The sequence below is a fragment of the Hyperolius riggenbachi genome, chromosome 7 (assembly GCF_040937935.1).
Source record: "Hyperolius riggenbachi isolate aHypRig1 chromosome 7, aHypRig1.pri, whole genome shotgun sequence".
NCBI lineage: Eukaryota > Metazoa > Chordata > Amphibia > Anura > Hyperoliidae > Hyperolius > Hyperolius riggenbachi.
In genome coordinates this window covers 233,530,611-233,551,545 of record NC_090652.1, presented here as the reverse complement: position 1 = coordinate 233,551,545, position 20,935 = coordinate 233,530,611, and the positions used below count along the sequence as shown (strand labels likewise).

Here is a 20,935-nt window from a genome sequence, read left to right as displayed (position 1 = left end):
GTGTCCTAGACTCCTAGTACAGTAAGAGTAAGTAGTAACAGTAAGTAGAACTAACTAATTACAATAATCAATCAGCGATCAGAAGGAAATGGAGTGTGGGTGTGTGTACACTCAGACAGTGAGTGCACGCACGCAGGAGCTAGTAGCCTATGAACACAGTGACTGAGTGTCCTAGACTCCTAGTACAGTAAGAGTAAGTAGTAACAGTAAGTAGAACTAACTAATTACAATAATCAATCAGCGATCAGAAGGAAATGGAGTGTGGGTGTGTGTACACTCAGACAGTGAGTGCACGCACGCAGGAGCTAGTAGCCTATGAACACAGTGACTGAGTGTCCTAGACTCCTAGTACAGTAAGAGTAAGTAGTAACAGTAAGTAGAACTAACTAATTACAATAATCAATCAGCGATCAGAAGGAAATGGAGTGTGGGTGTGTGTACACTCAGACAGTGAGTGCACGCACGCAGGAACTAGTAGCCTATGAACACAGTGACTGAGTGTCCTAGACTCCTAGTACAGTAAGAGTAAGTAGTAACAGTAAGTAGAACTAACTAATTACAATAATCAATCAGCGATCAGAAGGAAATGGAGTGTGGGTGTGTGTACACTCAGACAGTGAGTGCACGCACGCAGGAGCTAGTAGCCTATGAACACAGTGACTGAGTGTCCTAGACTCCTAGTACAGTAAGAGTAAGTAGTAACAGTAAGTAGAACTAACTAATTACAATAATCAATCAGCGATCAGAAGGAAATGGAGTGTGGGTGTGTGTACACTCAGACAGTGAGTGCACGCACGCAGGAGCTAGTAGCCTATGAACACAGTGACTGAGTGTCCTAGACTCCTAGTACAGTAAGAGTAAGTAGTAACAGTAAGTAGAACTAACTAATTACAATAATCAATCAGCGATCAGAAGGAAATAGAGTGTGGGTGGTGTGTGTACACTCAGACAGTGAGTGACCACACGCAGGAGCTAGTAGCCTATGGACAGTGACTGAGTGTCCTAGACTCCTAGTACAGTAAGAGTAAGTAGTAACAGTAAGTAGAACTAACTAATTACGATAATCAATCAGCGATCAGAAGGAAATAGAGTGTGTGTTGTGTGTGTACACTCAGACAGTGAGTGCAGTGTGCACACGCAGGAGCTAGTAGCCTATATGAACAGTGACAGTGAGTGTCCCTACGGGTACAGTAAGAGTAAGTAGTAAGTAAGTACAACTAACTAACAATAATCTATCAGTAATCAGAAGGAAATAGAGTGTGTGTACACACAGACAGTGAGTGAGTGCACACACGCAGGAGCTAGCTAGTAGCCTATAAACAGTGACAGTCAGTGAGTGTCCTACTCCTAGTACAGTATAACTACAATACTATTAGTAAAGGACAGCAGAAATACTGGTATAGATGAGAGAAATAAACAGAGGACAGCTGCCCACAGAGGCAAGGCCCCCCTGAGGCCTAAACCTGTAAGCTTGCAGCAGCTGCCTGTCTCTAATGTAACACACAAGCTACTAACTAAAATACAATGTCTATCTAACTAACAACAATATAGGTGTATATGGCAGGTGTAGGTGAGCAAAAACGCTAGGTAAATGATCACAATAGAGCACTTGCTAAGCCAAAGCACAAAGGAGCAACTCTCTCTCTGTACAAGTCTCAGGCAAGCATGGAGAAACGGAACATGGCGGCCGCTATTTATAGGGTAGGGGCTGGCCAGGGTCCCCCTCTGTGATTGGCTGCCGTCAGAGGGCCTGGGAGCCCTCTGATTGGCTCTAAGGACATCAATCTGGGCTATGACGCTATTCGAGCTCGGTACCGAGCTCGAATAGCGCCGGGTTGCTCGAATAGCTCGAATAGTGAATGGGCTATTTGAGTGTACTCGGATAGCCCATTCGAATAGCTCCAGCTATTCGGAGCTCGAATACCGAGCTCGAATAGCTGAAAAAGAGCTCGAATATTCGAGCTACTCGAATATTCGAGCTCTGCTGAGCACCACTGGTTACTATATAACCACATATACAGTTTATTGTATTTGCCATTGGCACATCCCTGACACTTGTTAGGAAAACAAGCAGGTTCTCACTCTCATATCTTGTATCTACCAATACAATTATATAAGTAGTCTGTATAATTAGTAGACCAAATGACTAGCACTGTGCAAGAGATGCCATGCTATACCTATCAGAGTACAAAGACTTAATAAGCCAGCTCTTTCATTCTTTTGTGCAAGTAATGCTAAGCAAGGACCTCTCTATGGAGATGTTGTTGTCATACTTCATCAGTACAATAAGTGCAAGGCACTAAATAACAGGTACTGGCTATGCTCATTTTAGTGTTTAGTACTCTGTATTGTGGAGATTCCCATTAACTAATTGAATCTGCTTAGCAAAGCTTTGAGAACCATTTCAACCAGTTCTAACCATTTTCTTCTAATGCTATACATACACGGTGCGTTTATGCGGCGGTATCGAGCCAGCGGCTCAATGCCGGCGCGTCACCGCTTGTCTGCGCGTGCGCTCGGATTGATTCCCGCTCGTCCCCGCGGGCACTCCTTATCAGACGCTCGATTCCATGCTATTGTCCGCCCGTGGGGATCGAGCGGGGAATCTATACGGCGGCTCATCAGACCTGTTGGATATTATCAATCGAGCCATCAGCGGCTCGATCGATAAGGAAGAATCTGCTGGGTTTACACCATACAATTTTCTGTTAGATTCTTCTGTTAGATTCTTCTGTTAGAATGCATAATTAGATTATTTTCTGTAGAGAATGGGAATTATCTCTGGTGCATTGTCTTCTGTTTATCTCCTGCTGAGTAGAACAATGCCTAATTGGTCGGCAGTTAGATCGTAAGATAGATAAATTTCCAACATGTTGAACTTTATCTGGCAGGTAAATCTAACAGAAAATTGTATGGTGTAAACCCAGCATAATGCTGGGCATACACGGCGAGGTGCGCTGTTATCAATCGAGCCGCTGATGGCTCGATTAATAATATCCGACAGGTCCGATGACCTGCCGGATAGATTCCCCGTTCGATCCCCGCAGGCGGACAATAGCGGGGAATCCAGCGGCTGATAAGGGATGCCCGCGGGGACGAGCGGGGATGTGCCAGCATCGAGCCAGCGGCTGGATCCTGCACATAATTGCATCCGTGTATGCCCAGCATTAGGCAGATAACATACACATATTAATTTTACCCTTTGATTCTTGGCAGATTCGATCACTCTGATCTATTGTAAAATATGTCAGATTGATTGTGATCTGACCACTAACATATCTCCAAAAGTATGGTTACTTCTATATTATCAACAGGCTTTCTCCTATTCTAAACTAATAAACCTAATCTAACCCTAGTGTTCCTTAAAGGACAACTGTAGTCAGAAGAATCAGGAGGGTGCCATGTAATTATTTCCTTTTAAACAATGGCCTCAATTCACTAAGCTTATCTCCTGTCTTTAATAACTCTTCTAGAGTTGTTACCATGGTGATAAGGCATGTAGTATTCAGGAAACATTTTACCTCAGGCAAACCTAAAGTTAACTCTTCTGCCTTTAAGTTAACTCTTCAATCCTTAAAATAACTCCAGAGTTAAAGACAGGCTGTTTATTAACTGCATGTGAAAATAACTACAGAGGAGGTAAATTAACTACAGAGGAGGTAAAATAACTACAGAGGAGGTAACTTAACTACAGAAAAGGTAACTTAAGGAATGAAGAGATAAGATAAGTCTCTCTTATGTGGAGGTAAGTTTTCTCTTGCCTTATTATCTCCAGCATGATCTTAGTGAATTGAGGCCAATACCACTTGCCTGTCACCCCTGCTGATTTAATTGGCTGCAGTAGTATTTGAATAACAACCAGAAACGAGCATGTGGCTAATCTTGTCAGAAACACCTTATTTGCATATGCTTGTTCAGGGTATATGGCTAAACATATTAGAGGCAAATGATCATTAGGATAGCCAAGCAACTGGTATTATTTAAAAGGAAATAAATATGGCAGCCTCCATATCCTGCTTGTTACAGTTGTCCTTTAAAGCAGACCTCAACTTAGTACTTCTCTGCTCTAAAATTAAGCAAACTTTGAAATAAAAACATTTCATTGCTGCAGCTCATACAAATCCTGCAATAAATATGCAGTGTGACTACTTCCTGCTTTCATGAAAACAGACATAGGGTTAACATCCTGTGTTTACAAATGAACTGTTCCACTGAGGCAGCCAACTGACACAGCTAAGAGATCAAATTACAGTTGTGATTAGACACAGATGTTTTCCTTCTGTCCTGTGCAAGAGTCCAGGTTCACTTTAACAAACCGTAAAGCCTTGCACACACACTAGATGGTACTCATGGCTGGTTGGAGCTTTGTCTAACACTTTAATCCCGGTAGCCTGGTGCCATGCTGGACAAGCTCCAGCAATGGCATCCTTAGTGATGAGCCCAAATGCACCCATGTAATATTTCAATTACATGGCGCAACGGTGGGGCATGGGGCTGGTGGTGATCAAAGTGCAAGACTTACTTTGATCTAAAGGGTTGAAGCCATGCAAGAATAGATACAGCAACAGCAACCCTAGCACCAGTCATGTTTTCCTGTTTCGGACTATGTCCTATATTGGCACTTAAGTGGAAAGTGCCAATGTTGTACACAGCCCGACACAGTGTTGGAAAGGGTTAACTCCAGATTCCAGCTGCATCACAAGAACAGAGGAAAAGGTCAGCTAAAAATATGTGCAGGCCCAAAGGGGACACAGTGGAGGCAGAGGTGACACAGAGTGGGGCACTAAGGGAACAGAGGTGACACAAGGGGACACTGGAGGCACAGGGGGCCCAAAGGTGGCACAGTGGAGGCAGAGGTGACACAGAGGGGGGCACCGAGGGAACAAGGGAACAGAGGTGACACAAGGGGACACTGGAGGCACAGGGGGCCCAAAGGTGGCACAGTGGAGGCAGAGGTGAAACAGAGGGGGGGGCTGAGGGAACAAAGGAACAGAGGTGACACAAGGGGACACTGGAGGCACAGGGGGGCCCAAAGGTGGCACAGTGGAGGCTGAGGTGACACAGAGGGGGGGACTGAGGGAACAAAGGAACAGAGGTGACACAAGGGGATATTGGAGGCACAGGGGGGCACAGAGGAGGTACAGGGCACAGAGATGGCACAATGTTCCAGGCATCCAAGAATGGATTCAGGTTAAGAATGAACCTACAGTCACTATCTTGCTTGTTAAAGGACTTCCGATGTGAACTTAAAAATCTATTTTGTACAACGTGGCCTTATGCCTAGGGGGGAATGGCCTAAGGTAGAGCGTATGCTTGTCGGAAAAAGTGAGTTTTGAGGGAGCGTTTAAAGATATCAAAGGTTGGAGAGTCATGGATGTGTTGTGGAAGGGCATTCCAGAGGAGGGATGAAGCACGTGTGAAATCTTGTTTGTGTTACTGTAAGGAGGTAATTCTAGAAGAGGACAAAAGAAGGTCATGTGCAGATCTGAGACTGCGATTGGATTGGTATCTGAAAATTAGTGAGGAGATGTACAAAGGAGAGAGATTGTGGAGAGCTTTGTAGGTTAGCGTTAAGAGTTTGAACTGGATGCTCTGGTTAACTGGTAGCCAATGAAGAGCTTGACGGGCAAGGGCAGTAGAGGAGGAGTGAGAAGATGAATGAGACGTACCATGCAACGCACTACTTTAAAAAGTTAGGAAAAACTTGATATAATTCTTCCAACTACAGCAGCACGTCTTTCAACTTGCCAATAGCAGCACACCAACAGGAAACATTTACTTAGCAGATTCCGAGATGACTGAGTGCAAAGTGCATGCTGCAGATTTGGGACAGGCAGCTTTTACCCAATAGATGTAATTATAAATCTTAATCATTTTCTCACATTATTCCTTTTGAAGACAGACATACATTTTAATCAGTGTCTCTTTGGAATACTGGCACATGAATTATTAATTAGCAGACGGTTCCCTCCTAAAAATATCATGAAGCGCCTCTTGCACAATGCAAAAAAAAATAACGATAATTAAAAAATGAAAACAAGTGAAAGAAAAAAAAAACCTCTTCCACCTCATTAGTGCTGGTCTAAAGACATGTGATTTGAACTCAGCATAATTAGCAAATGGCTCATTTGTAAAAAAAACATTTACAGTTCAGTAGCTGCAGCAGGATGTACCTGTCATGATTCTCTACGTATAGCGACAGTGGCTTTTTTCTCTGCGCTATGGGTAGAAAGAATGGGCTCTCGGATGGCTTCTGCTCCATTTGGGGCACGTGTGCATCCAGGCATGCGTCTTTCAATGTTTGTCGTTACGATCCAAAACACGAATCCCTAGATTTAACGTGACTTCACATTCACTAAATAAAAGAACGTATTACTGGAACATAAACTGTTTTCTAATTCAAAGTTATGAAAAACACCTTTCAGTTTACCTTGGGGATTATGTACTGTTTGTTGGGTGGATTAACCTCAAATTCACATCTTCCTGAATGCTTAATTAGCTGTACAGAACAGATAGCAAGTTTGCAAGAGGATATTGGTATTTGAACTGTAATTAAAGATAAATATGTAAAATAAAGTAAAACAATGAACTTTTTTTTAAGGATGTCAATGTGTTTATTTGCTTTTAACCCTTCGTGGAATGTGTTAATGGGTACTAATATACCCTTGCACTCACTTCACCTGGGACAGGGAAAAACATCTTGGGTTTCCCATAATATTAAAGGGGGCTTCCAGATCCTACCATAAGTCCTTACCCCTGCCTCCCTAAGTCTGATTCTGTGGTGAGCGCCATATCTGTAATATTGGATATGGGGGCTCTGCAAAGGTGTACATATAAAAATAGCACCTGTTAAAGAGGTTGATAGATATAGCCTTTATCTTAATTTATCAGCTAATGAAATGGAAGCCAGAAAAACAGTAAAATGTTTTTTTATAATACTATTTCCTACTGTAACCTCTATTTTAGGCATCTGGAAAAATGGGCAACAGGAAAATATCGGTTAATTGACATTCTACTACTTCAATCATATGGTGAAATATCAGCAATTTACCAATATTTTACTATGAACTAACCTCTCCCTACTCTCACACAGAACCCTCCCCTGGTGGTGCCCAACCTTAACCCCCCCCCCCCAGTTGGGAGGCTAACCCTACCCCCCCCCCCCCATGGGCAACTCCGCTTAACCACTTCCCCTCCCCCGGGACAAGAAACTACGTCCCTGAAAATTGCCAAACTCCATGCGGGGACGTAGCCACTACATCCCTCCCCGCCGCGCGTACCCCCTCGCGCCTCCCACGCTCGTTACTGCTGCTGATCGTTAGCCGCTACACTAGATCACTAAATTGATCTAAGTCTCCGTGTGAATGACCGCAGCAGTGTATGAGACGGCACTGCCATTCACAAAGACCGTCCACACATTGCTTCCTGTTTGTGTAGTAATACTACACATAAGGAAGTCAGCCACAAGGACATCTTGTGGCCACATAGTAAAACTATAAAAATAAATTAAATTTTTTAAAAATGCTTGGGAGGCAGTGGTGAACTTACCTCCAAGATGCAGACACAATAACTGTCAATTTCGATTAGACAAAAATGTATTGTATACTCCGACAAAAATGTTGCAACGCATTTCACAGGTTTAACCCGCTTCATCAGGCAATAGATTGGGGTATAGAAAGTCAGTTGTCAGTGATGCACAAAGCGCCTTGACATCATCAGGCACCTGTAGGCACGAGCCTACAGTGCCTTATGGTAAATCTGGCAGTGGTTCTGTTTCTATGTACAACTTCTCACCCGTACACAGTAACCAGCCAATATAAAAAGATAAGCCCAGTATTTATTACTGCATCAAGCAAAGCAATGCTCTGATGTATCGGGCAAGCATCAGAAATTAATCAGAGTAACCACCAATTGTGTGTGCAACAGCTACCCTCCCATTCCATGTGCAGCCCCTTCATCTATGTGTAACATCCACAAACAGCAGCCCCTCTCTTTCATGTACCGCTCCCTTGGGCAGTAGCTTTCTTCTTCCAAAGCCCTTTTCCACATGCAGATACCTTCCCTTCCATGCCACTTCCATGCCCAGCCTTCTACACTGGGCAGCAGTTGCGCTTGGCCAGTGGCCAGTAGTCACAGCCTATATAGCCTTTGCAGAAATCCAACCGTGTCTGAGCTATGCTGTTTAGTGCTTATCTAATTACTGGACAATGGTATATGCTAGTAACCAGCAAAGCCCAACAACTAGTTAATCCAGCATTCCCTTTTCCATTCTCAAAGGCTTTCCCACGGGAACTTATTAATAAAATACCACTGAAATCAGCACAACTTGCTGCAGCGACCGAACCAAAACATGCTTTAATGATTAGGCTTCTATTCTAATAGCCGGCTGTGCAGCGCATTAGAATCCTGCAAACGTCTAATTGAAAACTTTGAAGATGAGGAGGTTTACTGCTCTAGATTTCTATGTTCTCTGATTTGCCTTAATTGCTTGGAACAATCATTTTGGCAAGCTTTTGTTTTCACTTTTTTCTCCGTGATTTCAATGAGTTATGGAACGATGACACTCCTAAGTCTTATTCCAGATGTGGCGTCTGCCGCCAGTTGCAGAGCGCCGTTAATGCAGTAATCATCTTTCACTCCTAATCCTCTGTTTTATTATTTATGCTATTTGAATGGAAATCATGCAGATAGTTTTAAAGAAGCGCATACTGGGAATTTACTGTAGCGCCTAACCTCGCAGCACAGAAATGTATAATACTTGAACATGTATATGTTTTTGAAGCCCAACTCACTCCAGATGTGTTTTTTTAGTCCTTGCAAGCACTCAGTGCCAGGGGTAGATATCATATGTGTATAAATTACCTGATTAACGGATATAATTAATTGATGTCAAAAGTATCTGCTCAGTAGCCACCTTACCAGCCACTTTCTCCAGCACTAGACAACCGAGCTGCAAGCTGAAATCTGTCTGTGGACTCACCCTCTAAGCATGCTGTTAACTCAGCGGGGCTGCTTCATATTGCACAACCAGTATGTGACACATGGGCCCATACGCAATTCACTTTTTCTCCAGGGTTCTCTTTTTATTATTTTATTTAGATTATTTTTATTTAGATAATATTTTCACACCTTGTCATAAAATGCCCTTTAAACCACCAGCAAGCAATACAATACACAAAATAATTTTGATAGTACATTTTCACCAACTTTCGAGTACTTTTTTATTTGTAAAATGCTGAAAAGTTATTTTAAAGAGGAGATTAAAATTATCTCCTAGGAGATAACTCAGGAGAAAAAGTTCCCCTGGAAAGGACCCCTGAAGTGAGTTAGGTTACCTCCTGCTAACCTTGTTTGAGCTGTTCATTGTCTTGGGGGTCCCTCTCATTCCGTCTTTTCAACACTCAACTGGCCCTCTCAGTTGAATAATTTGGAGGAAATGCCCATGGTGGTGCACAAATGATTATGTCCAGTAAAGGAAGCACTTGTGCACAAAATAAATGCGTGCATAACTGCTTTCTTTTACTAGGCATGCACAGTTCAGAATTTGCAAATGTCTAGGCAGGGCCGGCTGAGGCAAATTTTGAAAAAATTATTGCAGCCACCCTGGGTCTCCCGATCTGCGCTCCCCTCCAGCCTTGAATAGATCAGAAGCAGCCGCTACTCGTAAGAGGCACGGGCGGGGAGGACTCACCTCTTCTTCGTTCCAGGCCAGCGTGCGCTCCACTGACGTCACTTCCTTCAACGCCTCCCACTGTATTGTAAGTGGATGGCGTTGCAGGAAATGACGTCAGTGGAGCGCACGCTGGAACGAGGAAGAGGTGAGTCCGACCCCCCTCCCCGCCGCTAGGCCCAATACCCCCGTCCTGCCCGCTACCCCTCCAGCTCGGCGGCCGGCTCCCCGCACCTACCGACGGGCGGATGCCGCCCCTAGAAATGTGCCGCCTGAGGCAAAAGTTTCACCCCGCCTCATGAGCGGGCCGGCCCTGTGTCTAGGACTGAGGACTTGAAAGATTGTGCATACACAGTCATACTACTTCTGGTGCAAAGCCGCCGACTATGCTTTTTTATTGGGGTAAGTTTTTCTTACCTTTCAAACAATTTTTAGCTCTCAGTAAATGCAGAAAAATGGATCCAGGAGCGCCAACAAAAATGTTCAAAATAAATGGTGTGCCCAGGTCCTCTCCCCAGCACCAAAGGGGCCACAAATGTACATCCACTTCAAGGACCGGCACCACATGGTAGTATTTATAGTTTAGTGCTCTTTTATTGTGTCATAAAGACATTGACAGGCAGCTCTCAGTAAATGAATATTCTGTAAACATCACCTGGCAAAACTTATGATGTCACCACCAGTGATAAATTTCAGAATGTAAATTGAGGAGGAAAGATTTTCCAATGGGCAAACACTGACTAAATCATCTATAATAAAATCACTGTGTCCCTGCGTCCCATGTCCGTGTGTGTGTGTGTCCCTGCGTTTGTGATTGTCATGATATGACATGAGGATTGTCCATAAACAGTGAGCAGACATGGAATCCGATGACGAACACTTTATTCTGATCCATACATCAGAGAACTTCCATCAATATAGGAGCATACAGCTTTCACCTAGCTGTCCCACACCAGAATGACTCCCTCTCTCTCTCTACCAGACAGTATAACAAGCTTAGCAAACAGACATCAAATGTTAGCAGATGATAAGAGCAAGGCCAGTCTGCTAACAGACAATAGAACAATGGCACATGCCCCACCTGACTCCAGTAACTTACAATCAATGCAGAGACATAGCCTAATCACAGCAAACAAACAATGCAGGAATAAAATACAATTAGTAAAAATACAGTCATATTACATATCATACATCACATTCCTCCCCCATATGTTCCTGGACCCCCAGGTGAGCCCATTAGTTGGGTGAGACTGAGGTACAGGTATGTGGCAATTCTGTCCACCTGCTCCTTCTCAGTCTAGGTGGGAGTTCATAATTAATTGTCCGTGTCTTCATATGTGCCGGCTGCACTTTTACTCGCTGTCCACATATGATTTGTCCATTCAATTCAACTACAGCCCTCGCTGCATCGTCCGGACTCTCAAACTCAACAAAGCCAAATCCAGGTGGACTCCTGGAGATCCAGATATTGCGCACAGGTCCATAGCAGCCAAACGCTTGCCTCAACTCCCACTTGTTGCTATGGCTTCCCAAGTGTCCAATGTACACCTTGGAATTTGTCCTGCAAGCTCCATGGGAGTGGGCACAGTCAGATGAGTCACTGGTCAAGATATTATTGGACACACGAACAAAATTAACCCCTCTGGCATGTTCTCTTTCTGCTATTGTTCTTAAGAGTGGGGAAACATCTGTGGAGTTAGTTGCCACATTCCTGCCAACAGCAGGCTGAGGACTCCGAGCAGTTCCATTGTCTCTGATGACATGCGGGCATGCTGCTACCAGGTGCTCAGTCGACCCACAGCCAAAGCATGACTTCCTCACCTGGTTGCTTCTATCAGCTGAAGTGGCAGAACTCCTCTCTGGAGTGGTGGGCCTGGGCTCTACACAGGATGGTGTCCTGGATGCTTCACAGACACACCGATCCTCTGGTAGATGACACACCTGGGACCGGTTCTCCACAAACTGATCGGCCAGCTTTGCAGCCTCCCTCATTGTTAGAGGCTTGCGATCCAGCACCCACATTTTCACCTTTGGAGGACAGCAGCTCAGGAATTGTTCTCTCAAACAAAGTTCTTTTAAGTTCTCCAAAGTCCTGACGCTACTGCCCTGAATCCACTGATTAAACATGTGTGTCAGCTTCACTCCAAATTCAGCAAAAGAGTCTTTTGAGGTCTTAAACAAGGATCGGAAAGACTGTCTGTATGCCTCTGGAGTTTTGGCATACCGAGCCAGCAATGCCCGTTTCACTTCCACAAAGTTAATTCTTTGCTCCAGAGGCAGCAATTTAAAAGTGTCACTGGCACGCCCAGTCAGCTTTCCCAACAGAATGCGATGCCACTCACTGGTTGGAATACAATGTGTCTCACAAATGAGTTCAAAAGTTTCCAAGTAGGCATCAATTTCCTCTTTACTTTCATCAAACATGGGGAATAAGGAATACAGTCTGACAGTGTCCATATATGGCTGTGACATTCCCCCCTGAGATCGGTACACATTCTGTGCCATCATCTCACTCAGCACTCTGAGCAATGTGTGAAGCATGTCCTCACCTCTGGCAACACCTTCCTGGGTCTGTTCCTGAGACTGTTCCTCCAAGCCTTCATCGGTCTGCACATCTCCACCTTCACTTGGTGCCTCACCATTACTGGCAGCTTGTATCCTCTCCATCAAAAGTTCCACAAGCTGAGGTTTCTTCAGCCCATCAGGATGTAAGCCCCTCTTACGGCATAATTTCCGAAGGGTAGTGATTTTCAGCTCCTGCAGCATCTCCTCCATGCTTCTGGTCTTCCAAAGTCTGCTCTGTCCCAGCACTGCTCACCAATATGTCATGATATGACATGAGGATTGTCCATAAACAGTGAGCAGACATGGAATCCGATGACGAACACTTTATTCTGATCCATACATCAGAGAACTTCCATCAATATAGGAGCATACAGCTTTCACCTAGCTGTCCCACACCAGAATGACTCCCTCTCTCTCTCTACCAGACAGTATAACAAGCTTAGCAAACAGACATCAAATGTTAGCAGATGATAAGAGCAAGGCCAGTCTGCTAACAGACAATAGAACAATGGCACATGCCCCACCTGACTCCAGTAACTTACAATCAATGCAGAGACATAGCCTAATCACAGCAAACAAACAATGCAGGAATAAAATACAATTAGTAAAAATACAGTCATATTACATATCATACATCACAGTGATACTGCACATGTGCCGCAGGGACACCCTTTGGACAGGGAGCAGGACAGGCCAGGGGGCCTCCGGGGCGGGCGTGTGGGCGTGCACACGGCGGGCATGCGCCTGTGTTTGTGCTGTGGGCGTGTGTGCGGCGGGCGTGTGCATGCGCGCTTACTGCGCGCGGTGGCGGCAGTCACAGGGGAGGGAGGGGAGAAGTGGGGAGGAGAGGAGAGGGGAGGGAGGGGACATTCCAACACAGACCTAGAGCCTGTTTTTAACGGGCTTAGGTCTACTAGTAATTTATAAATGTATATTGTAAATAAATAAGCAATTCAGCGCTCAGCTTTCCTTGTGATCCAACTCTCACAACCATACATTACTACTGTAAAAACCATGGCATGGACTATTAGTTTTAGGAAAAAGCAAGTAGCCCACTAATTCTGCCCACTGCACTAACACTGCAAAGCTGGAAGAGAGTTGTGATGTTGGGATATGAAATCACAGGGTAGTTGGGTATAAAATACAGCATTTCTTCTTTGCTCTAAAAGATTATTTACAGCATATAATACCACATTTTTTTTTTTGCAGAACAGCATTCAAAGGGTTAAAACACAGCACTTACTTTTACAATAGAATGCTCTCTGCATTGAGATCTGCATCCAAACTGGTGATAACATTATCTTGTGTTACTAATTTGTAATGGAGAGAGTAATGTAAACATTCCTTGACTATGCAGAAACTTCTTCTAATGTGTCCAGAACTAATATACTGGGTACATTACAATACAAATACACCAGTTATGAATAGAATGCAATGGCAGCTTTCAGAGCAAATAAAACTGTACTTTGGGAACATGTAATTTATACATAAATAATAATACTTATGCACAAAATGAAATATAATAACTGTATGGGTTATAAAAAGTAGAAAAACATATTTTTATTGAATATTATGTCAGAGTTTATTACCGCTTTAAGTGCTGCCTTTGATAAAGTGACAAGTCTATAGCAAACCTGCAATCAGTGGGCCACTGCCTTTTGATTTTCATACCAGAGCAACAATTTAAAAAATAACAACCAGGACCTCCATGGCTCAAACAGCAAATATCTCAATTTATCTCCCATTAGTTTTACACATACACCTAACAATACTTTTATTATGCTTCTTTCTGTCTTAAACTTCACTCTTTAGCCGTCCAATTGGCCTGCTATGTAAAGGGAGAATTTGTGTGCTTTTAGAAATCTTAGAGATCTTTGCCCACAACTGCCATAGAATCAATAAGTAAAGTCTCACCCACACAAAGGTTCCCAGATACAATTCTGAAATGATTTCTGTGGATTTTTTAATAAAGGACTCACAAGACAGCGTCAAGAAACCCAATCGAAAATGACTGGAAGCGCTTTATTGATTGCTGGGAGTTGCAGGCAGAGAACAAGGAGAAAAGTAACTATGAGTTTCCACCTGTCAAATGACAAACAATAAGTTTCCTGAGGAACTAATGAAGCTGACATCTCATGGACCCACCAAATTGCCTGTGACATCTGTAAATATCCATGGCAGCCTGAATACGCTGCATCCTGTATTTGGAAGGTCATTAAGGAAATACATGTGATGCCGAGTTGCTGGTGATATTTGCATTGCTATATTTGTAACACTAAGGGTCACGCTATACAAAAGTGTCCATCTTGATAAAGAAACAAGTTCCCTGAAAATTGTTATTATTTATTACAAAGGTGTCATGCATTAAATATGAGTGTATTTTTTTAGAATCCGCTTATGAAAAAAAAGTAACTCTAATACCATTCCTAGAACAATGATAATGTACAATTTATATAAAAAGAAAGGCACTATGCATGAAATTATTAGATCTCTAACTGGTGTTTATCTTGTGTGATGTAATCTTTTCTGCATCTTTAATTGTCTCTTCACAAACCTGTACCTTAAAGTGTACCCGAGGCGACATGTGACATGATGAGATAAACATGTGTATGTACTGTGCCAAACATAAACCGGGCTTTTTTACTTGATTTATTTTACTTCCTGAAAGAGTTAATTTCTAGGCATGGAAGTGACAGCTTCTGTCTTGTCAGTACCTTGTCAGGAATATAGTGAACAAGCAAGTGATAAGCAGATTCCGGCCATAAAAGAGTTGCTGGCAGAATACAACTTCTGAGAGCGTGGAGAGATAAAATACCAGTACATGAATTACCTTGACCTTTTTCTAACTCTGGAACATTTAATAGACTGCCACTGATTAGAGACAGTAAAACATTCAACCTACTTTGTAAACGTTTAAACATGAAATAAAATCATACGATACTTAAAAAAGTCATTTTTAGGAGTAGGAGGATAAGTATAATTGTTTATCTCATTCGTTTATTTTTGCCTTGGGTTCACTGTGGAGGGTACTGCTGTGTTGGGGAAAGATGGTTAGAAAGTGGAAGGGGATTTTAACCTCAAACCTGTGGAGAGGAATGAGGTTAATGAGATCATTTGCACAAGACGGAGTAGACAGACAATGGAAGTCTGGGGTTATAGGGGATGGAGAAGAAGGTGTTGCTAGCATAAAGCATAAGGAAGAGGTTATATCTTCATTTATTCCATCAAGTATATCTAGAAATCTACAATGTTATGGTAAAAGTATACAATACATAGTAACCAATGCAAGTAGTAACTTTTATTCATACATTAAAATGCTAAAAAAGGATGAAATAGATCAAACCTAGGATAGATAAAGGACTCTATAAATACAACTTATGTTTTACAGCATTTGCTGATAGCGCTCCAATGCAGTTTGTAAATAAAATTAACAAATCTAAGTGGTTTATGAGAAATATAGACTAGTCTACAATCAGAGACATGGATGCAATACAACCATGACAGGATTATACATTTGGAAGGGTATCATTTTAGAAAGAATAAATCAGACAGAAAAATGGTGGGAGGTAGAGCACTTGGCAAACAGCAATCACAATTTTATTTAACACAGTTTTGTGGGGCAGCTGAACACCAAGTTTAAACGTAAAGAAAGCAAACCAAAGAGTAAAGGCAATGGAAATAAATGGCAAACTTTTCAACAGATTCTTAAAGAGTATTGTAGTGTATACATCTATTATGGGAACAAAAGATCTAGGTACAAATAGGCCGATATGGATAAATAAAGATGCCCTGGACAAGATTAAGTCAAATAGAAATGTATTATTGGCCCTAAAGCACTAGGCAACTGAATCTACACTGAAATATATGTATAAAAATGTAAAAATTAAATCATGCAAAACTGTAAGTCTAAAAACTGGTTGCTACGCGTAATATAATGTCAAATCCAAAAAGTTTTACAAGTATATCAATTTGAATGAAAGGAAGGCTAAAAATAGTGGACTGTAAAAAAAATGGGGAAGGAACTTTGTTGTGGACAACAGTTGGATTGACTTAAGCTGCGTCTATGGAGGTCTATGGAGACTTACACATTTTACGTGATGCGACGCGATTGGACCGGAAGTAACAAAATCCCCACATTCCTGACGCAAATTCTGCAGCACGTTGCCGCATGATCAGTGCCTACTGCACGAATTATGCAGCAGTACAAGTCAATAGTCGATGCCGCAAGTGTAAATGATGAAAGCATACAACACGCATGTGTGGACCAATGGGAATCCCAGTGACATACTTCCTGTCCAGCAGGGAGTACGTCACTAGCCGAGGGCGGTGCTGTGCATATGACCTGTCGCCATGCAGGGTCATGTGAAGGTTGATTTTGCTTGCACCGCATCATACCACTACTAATGGGTGTGAAACCTGCCTCATAGTGAGAGAAAAGGAAAAAAAACACGACCTAATTCTAAATAGGATTGGGCCTGTACATACATATGGTTATCTCATCATTAGTGTTGGTGTCAGAATTCAGGATATTGAATTTGGAAACCTGAACTATCTGGAACCCTACACTTCAGAATGGTCAGGAGGAAGCATCAGAATCACATGTAACGCGCTGTGAAGTAAGCGAATGCCCCGTGACCCTATCCACTTGCTCGGGTGGTGAGGTCTGAGGTGTGGTGTTCTGGATGATTCCGGTTTCCGAATTCATTATCCCAAATTCCAACACCAAGCATCATGTCACGTGTGAATTCAGGTACCCGTTAACTACCTAACAGTTCTGAAAAAGAAATAAGCAGAATATGTCGTAGCTATGACTGACTATCATTACAACAGTTTTATCCTGACTGCATTTCTGTTTCGGGTCAGTGAGAAGTGATGAAGCCATGACATAAGCAGGACAACCCAGCAACCAGCAGCCAAGAAACTAGCAATGGACACGTCAGGCATACATGACAAGGATTTTCTTTTCCACGTGTTACATTCATTAAAATATAGGTTATTTTCAGATAGCATTACATATTTAGAACATTGATTGTGTGTTTCTATAAAGTAAAATAACCTATCCCCCTTTTCCAGGGATGTCATTACTGGGGGACCTGTAGTTATTTATATACACGTAGATGCAGCTGGTCTAACTATTGTACTTCTTGTTATAAAAAAATATGGCTTGTTTCTCCTGCACTGAGGGCAGCATTAGCTTGAGCATCTCCTCTGGCCTGCTTACACACACATTAGCTGAGAGAACCCCTCAAGATTGTTATTGCAGGTACAGCTAATGCCAGCATGCAAAAAAGAATCCTGAGAGAAAAGAGCTCTGGCAGATTAATGAATTTGTTTAGTTTATAGTATTTGTTATTTAGCTATGATTCGGAAAACGTGTGTACGCAGGAAGGATAGCATCATCTATTGAAGTGATTGTCATATAGAGTACAATCTGATATTAGACCAGAGCATAGGTCTAGGGCACAGCTGGGCAAACTACGGCCTGTGGGTCAAATACAGCTCACATGCGCTAAAAATCAGGCTGGCACGTCCTGATGGCTTGTCACATGACGCTGCTTTGGCCACAGAGACCAGGCGCTGGAATCGGCGATTAGGTGAGGTAACCATTCCCTTTCACCCCGCTTACAACTCTGCAGGGAGGGAGCAGGGAAAGCATGAAAGGAATGCGGCCCAGACCGTATAGAGTTTGCCCGGCCCTGGTCTAGGGTCACAGCAAATGTCATCTATACACAGTCACCATCACTGCAAAACTTGACCCATTTTTTGGGAAAATTAATGATTCCATTGGCGGGTAATTATTTGCTTAGATGTTAAACCACAGAACTCAAGCCTTTTCTCTATACCCTCTACACTAATGATTGTATTTCTGCCCACCATAGTAACACTATTGTTAAGTTTGCTGATGATACTACAGTGGTGGGGCTCATATCGGGGGGGGGGGGGGGGGCAAGTCCACCTACAGGAATGAGGTAGAAAGGCTGGAAATGTGGTGCAGAGACAACAATCTGCTCCTAAATATAGCTAAAACCAAGGAGCTTATAGTGGATTTTAGGAAGAAGGCAGAGGACTTTCAGCCACCTGTTATAAATGGAAACATTGTAGAGAGGGTCACAGACTTACTTTTAAAGAGGACCTGACTTGGGGGTCACATATTGCTGAAGTAGTGAATACGGCGCAGAAGAGGCTATCTTTTTTAAGAGTGCTTAGGAAGAATAATATTTCTGAGAAATTGTTGGTGTCTTTTTACAGCAGTACAGTGGAGAGTGTCCTAGTCTACTGACTGTGTGTGGCTTTCAGGCTTTCGGGCTGCACAGAAAAAGCAGCTTCATAGGGTAGTTAAGGATGCCTAGAGGATAGTTGGCTGTCCTCTTCTTTCATTAGAAGAATGGTATACTTCTTATTGTTTCAGGAATATTAAGAAAATTTTAAGTGATGCCTCACATCCAGGACATGTGTTATTTGAATGTCTGCCTTCTGGAAAACGTTTTAGACTTATAAAAAACTGAGACAAATAGATTTAAGAACAGTTATCCTTCAGCTATTACCATGTTAAATGCTGCTAAGTGGCCATGTTGAAAAGGGGTGTGTGCAATGCAATGCATGTTGGAATGGAATGTTGTTATGTTGTTATGCTTTTGCTGGAAAATTGCACTTTAAAATTTCGTACTACAATTTTGGTTGTTACAATGACAATAAAGATTTATATTCTTCTATCCCTATACTTTTCATCCTGTCTCAAATCGTGCTGAAGATCAGATACTCTCTGCATTTATAAGTTATAATGTTGCACTTCACTTGTATGAAGCAGAATGCTTTTTGTAGTTGTTTGCTTACTTAGCTGCTATCCATATGCCAGTTCCCCCTGTTTTAAATAGTAAAATGTTATTTTGCTGCAGTATACAGAGTTTCAAGTTTTGCATACATTTTAAGAAAACAGTGTGTTGTCCTCCCTCTCATGCCTCTTTAATTTTTTTTTATCCCCCTTGACGGTTGGTATAGCCAGAATTCGGAGCCCAGGCTATGTGGGGCTCTGCAACCTGAGCTTTACCAGCCCGCATGGTCCATCATATCAAGGGGCTCTGAAAGAAAGGGACAGCAAAGACTTCACCCTCCCCCCAGCCCTTCATCCCCACCTCCAGTGCCCAGGGGAAGGTGGGCAACTACCCCCACTCCTGTGAGTACAGACCGTGGGGGTTGCATGGATAACAAGGGGACCCCAAATGGCCACCTCCTCCCAGGTATGCTTCGATGTAAACAGAGGTGCCAAAAGTATAAGATAGGCTAAAATAGTTCAAAATGCTTGGAAGGAAGTGGTAAACCTACCTCCTAAAAGCAGACACAAAACTGTCAGTTTCAACAGGCATAAATGTATTGATATACTTCACAAAGTGCTTGCAATGCGTTTCACAGGTATAGTCCTGCTTCTTCAGGCAATAAAAAAGGAGCATCTAACAGTAGTAGGTCAGGGCTGCACCAGGCGCCTCTGTCTTGGTGCATCCCTGATCTACTACTGTTATATACTCCTTTTTTTATTGCTTGAAGAAGCAGGGATGCACCAGGCGCCTCTGTCCTGGTGCATCCCTGACTTACTACTGTTATATACTCCTTTTTTATTGCCTGAAGAAGCAGGGATGCACCAGGCGCCTCTGTCCTGGTGCATCCCTGACCTACTACTGTTATATACTCCTTTTTTATTGCCTGAAGAAGCAGGGATGCACCAGGCACCTCTGTCCTGGTGCATCCCTGACCTACTACTGTTATATACTCCTTTTTTTTAATTGCTTGAAGAAGCAGGACTATACCTGTGAAACACTTTGTGGAGTACAGGTAGTCCCCGGTTAATGAACGAGATAGGGACTGTAGGTTAGTTCTTAACTTGAATCTGTTCTTAAAGTGAACCTTAAGTCAAATAAAAAAAAAAATGAGTTTTACTCACCTGGGGCTTCCCTCAGCCCCCTGCAGCTGATCAGTGCCCACGTAGAGTCGCTCCGATCCTCCTGGATCCGCCGGCGGCCACTTCCAGTTTCGCCGTCAGCCGCCGACAGGCTGGGAACACAAGTGATTCTTCGCGTTCCCAGCCACAATAGCACCCCCTATACTGCTATTGCGACAAGGAAGGCCACAATAGCAGCATAGAGTGCGCTATTGTGGCTGGGAACGCGAATAATCACTCGCGTTCCCAGCCTGTCGGCGGCTGACGGCGAAACCGGAAGTGGCCGCCGGCGGGTCCAGGAGGATCGGAGCGACTCTATGTGGGCCCCGATCAGCTGCAGGGGGCTGAGGGAAGCCCCAGGTGAGTAAAACTCATTTTTTTTATTTGACTTAAGTGTCACTTTAAGTCAGAACACTGTGCCATCTCTGCCCCTGTACCTCCTCTGTGCCCCCCTGTGCCTTCAGTGTCCCCATCTGTGTCACCTCTGCCCTCTATACCTGCTTATACAAGTTTAAAAGCCATTTTTTCTTTGAATTTTTCAAAATCCATTTTCTCAAAAACTACAAGTCCAATTTGAAACATTTGTTTGGCTTGTTCCCATGGAAACAGAGAATCCATTCCGTTGGTATCGGCAGGTCGTTCGTAAGTCGGGTGTTCGTAAGTCGAGGACTACCTGTATATCAATAAATGTATGCCTGTTGAAATTGACAGTTTTGTATCTGCTTTTAGGAGGTAAGTCCACCACTGCCTTCCAAGCATTTTTAACT

At 43.1% G+C, this 20,935-nt stretch overlaps 1 protein-coding gene across 5 annotated transcripts in view; it reads right to left on the bottom strand.

Annotated features, from left to right (window-relative positions):
- ERBB4 (erb-b2 receptor tyrosine kinase 4) overlaps positions 1-20,935 on the bottom strand; it is a 1,342,090-nt gene that overhangs the window by 650,898 nt on the left and 670,257 nt on the right. The window lies entirely within an intron of this gene.